Source organism: Cynocephalus volans, chromosome 10 (genome assembly GCF_027409185.1).
Source record: "Cynocephalus volans isolate mCynVol1 chromosome 10, mCynVol1.pri, whole genome shotgun sequence".
Lineage (NCBI taxonomy): Eukaryota > Metazoa > Chordata > Mammalia > Dermoptera > Cynocephalidae > Cynocephalus > Cynocephalus volans.
In genome coordinates, this window is record NC_084469.1 from 113963913 (window position 1) to 113967672 (window position 3760).

Here is a 3760-nt window from a genome sequence, read left to right on the forward strand (position 1 = left end):
GACAGACCACCGTGTCTGGTGATGCTCCAAGAGGACATCCAACAAACAGAGCTGTCCACAAGTTTTACAATTTCTTGATGACTGATTTGGAGATTGCTGGTGTGGGTGATCATCAGATCTGGGGTAGCTGTCCACTGTCACATCCCCTAGGGGCTAGACATGAGCTAAAACATGTCACTGTACATCGTCTGTCTCCAGAAACAGAGAGGGTGGGAGTATCAGTTTCCTGGGGCTGGTGTGACAAAGGACCAAAAACCGGGTGCCTCAAAACAACAGAAATGCACTCTCTCATGGTTCTGGAGGCCACAAGTCGGAGACTAAGGTGTGGCATGGCTGTGCTTTCTCTGGAGGCTCTAGGGGAGAATCCTTCCTGTCTCTTCCAGCTTCTGGGGACTCCAGGTGTTCCTGGGCTTGTGGCCACCTCCCTCCAGTCTCTTCCCCATTTTTACATGGCTGTCTTCACTCTCCTGCTACTGTGACCATGCCCAGGCACGTGGCCGCGCCCGTCAGCAGAGCATGGGAAGTGCTGGCTGCTGGGATCACTGCTTTATCCATGTCTCCTCTGCACATCGTCCAGCCTTAGCCCACGTCGGGAAAGAAAGTCAGAGCGGAAGCCCAGGCACTCAGCCGGCCAATCCACCAATCCTGGGAAGACATGTTTCTGGTGGTAAAAATAATGCTAGCAGCAGCTCAGGGGTCTGGGGGGCTTCATTTCCAGCTCTTCCCACCCACCCAGGAGGTGATGGTGGCAGTCTCCCTACTTCACAGAAGAGGAAACTGAGGCTTCGAAAGCTGAGTGGAGTCAGTCTCCTGGTGCTGCAATAACTAGCAAGTGGTCGAGGCGGGATTTGAACCCAGGACCATCTGACTCTAGTCCTGCACCGTCTTTAGTTTTTTTCTAAGGTAAAATTCACATAACATAAAATTAATCATTAACCATTTAAAAGTATATAATTCAGTGGCATTTAGTAATTCATGACACTGTGCAACCATCACCACTATCTGGTCCCAAGACATCTTCATCACCCCAGAAAGAGACCCTGTCCCCATTGCTAGCCTCTCCCCATCCCTCACGCCTCCCCCCAGCCCCTACAACCATTAATCTACTTTCTGTCTCTACGTATTTTCCTGCTCTGGACATTTCATGTAAATGTAATCATGCAATATCTGTCCTTTTCTGCCTGGCTTCTTTCACTGAGCGTCATGTTTTCAAGGTCCGTCCATGCAGTAGCATACGTCAGAACTTTATTCCTATTCATGACTGAGTACTATTGCACTGTGTGGATAGCCTTCATTTCATCTATTCCTCTGTGGACGGACAGGCCTGAACTCAACCTGCTTCCTACTATCATTTCCATGTCATCTTTGACAAGCAGAACACCTTTCTGAGAGCATCAGTGTTTTGTGCTGCTGAACCTGCAGCTGGAATCACCCCAAAAGCAGTGGCAAGGGAGTTCCCACGAGGCAGTGTCCACAACCATCCTGACACGGGGCCAACTGGGATTCCAAAGAAAGAAGCGCTAAACACCAGGGTGACCAGTCCGAAGCGTTCATGAGCGGAACTCACTTACACAGCGCCACAGTGTCCCTCGCAACAGACAGCTGGGGAAAGCGGTGTTCTGCCTGGCTGTGTCTGCAGCGAGGAGCTCAGGGCATGGAGCTTATGTGAGGGTCTAAGGACGCAGCTGGGGCCGGGCTAGTTTGTTTCAGCGTATGGGGCAATGACCTAGACATCTCGATCGGAGCCCGGGAATGTGCAAGCCCCACTTGGGATCAAGCCATGGGAAAAACCTCCCGCTGGTGGTCACAGAGTGGTGAAGGCACACTGTGATTTTCAGTCTGGACACAAAGAAAAGTGAGGGGAACTGGGGGACCCTATAGTCAACAAGGCTAAAGTTGGGGTCAATGCTGAGGAGTGGGGCTTGGCCCTCCACAGCAGCTGGTCATCAGCCCAGTGCCTGAAACACAGGCAAACTCCATTTTTTTTTTTTACCTGGTTGAACCTAAGCGAAGGCTGCAGCCCTGAGATCTCTAACTTCGCTTCTGACCGATGACACTCAGCCATTCCAGGGCTTTGGATTTTCCCTGCAGTTAAGGATGGCTTTACCATTCCTGCCTGCAGGAACTTCAGAAAACAGGGTGAATTTGCCGAGCCCGTGAGTGGAAGCTGGGAGCAGCCTGAGAAGGAGAGTCACGGGCCTCTTCTCTCCGTGAGACCGGTGGGCTCTCCCAGTGAAGAGCCAGCAAGGCTGGCCAGGAGCCACCAGGAGCAGCTCAGATAAAGTCCTCTTTTGACCAGGAGGGTCCCTGCATTCGCTCATCGGGCTGCCCGTGCGAGGACAGTTGCCACAGCATGGAGCCCACCCTGGGTCCAAAGCCGGGCTCCTCCTCACCTCACTGAGCTGCCTTATCCCTCCAGCTGTAGACAGGGATGGCTCTAACTATGGTTGTTTCAAAAACCGCATGGAACAAAGTGTCTTGAGGCCTGGCCCAGGGTGTCCACTCAGCATGTGGTTGCTCTGCACACGTATCTGCTCGGAAACAGACCTCAGCTTTGGATATCACTAAGGCGGCCCCACCTTTTCCATGCAGACAGAAAAACTAACAGCTGCGCATCATAAAAGCACAGCTTTCAAAAACAAATCTCCAGAAGAAAGGACACCCACCCTGTTAAAAGAACGCAAACATTCCTCCCATATAGGACTGGGAAGAAGCGTGGGGCGGGGGGTTCCCACGAGGGAGAGAGCCAAAGCCAGCCCCACGTCGAGTAAGGATTTATCAGCTAAGCCATTTCCCTGGGAAAAAAGTGAGTTCAAAAGGAGAGTGAGGATCTCAACGGGAGACGACGCCCAGGCCACCGCTCTGTTATTTTGCTGAGTGATGAAAACCATGACCCTGAGCAGTAAGAAGACTCGTCTCACCATCGGATCGGGAAACAAAGAATTGACTGATTTCGTCCCTTTCCATCTTCCTGCTGCCTTGTGGCTCCGCTGCAGTTGCTTCAAGCGATACAGAAGGACAGCAACAGGCTAACCTAGCTAGAGGGCCACCCGCTGGACTGCCCGTTCCAGTGCTCCGTTAGAAGCTGTATGGGCTTATCTCATTTAAGCTGCAAACAACCCTAAGAAGAAAGTAGAGATTTATTTTCCCCATGCTACAGCTGAGGAAACTGAGATGCAGGGCACACAGGTAGAGCTTGCTTCTAAAGCCTGGGCCAGGAGCCACTCTGCATGCATTCAAGTCGGTGTGGAAGTCTGGGCCAGCTGCAGAAGCAGGGTCGCAGAGTTCAGCGCTGGTGGGGGTATCACGCGGATCAAGCATTTTCAACCCTGTAGGATAAAGTGAGCTCACAGTGCAGCTGAAGATCCTGTGCCAGGCAGAAAATCACTCTCCAGCGACGTTCTGCGAGTTCCCATTTCTCCATCTACAGAAACAACAGGCTTACTTTAAGTGAAATGTACCTGGTATGGACTTTGGTAAAAGACACTGAATCCACATCTGCTGATAAAAGGTTTTCAAGGCCATTCAACTATGCCTGGGTGGGGCCACCAAACTTCCTTTTTTCCAAAGTCAAAATCTTCAAAGTTTGTCCCTCCTTAGAATGGCGGTCACAGACCAGTCTCGATGAGCAGGAGGAAGACTTTACAGAATGGAATCCTATTTGCCCCCGGGGAAGAGTCCACAACTGGAGTTGGGAGTGTGCAGTAAAAGGTAGTTTGTTTGGAAAACAAAGCACAGACTGCTCATGTGCCCGGTGGCT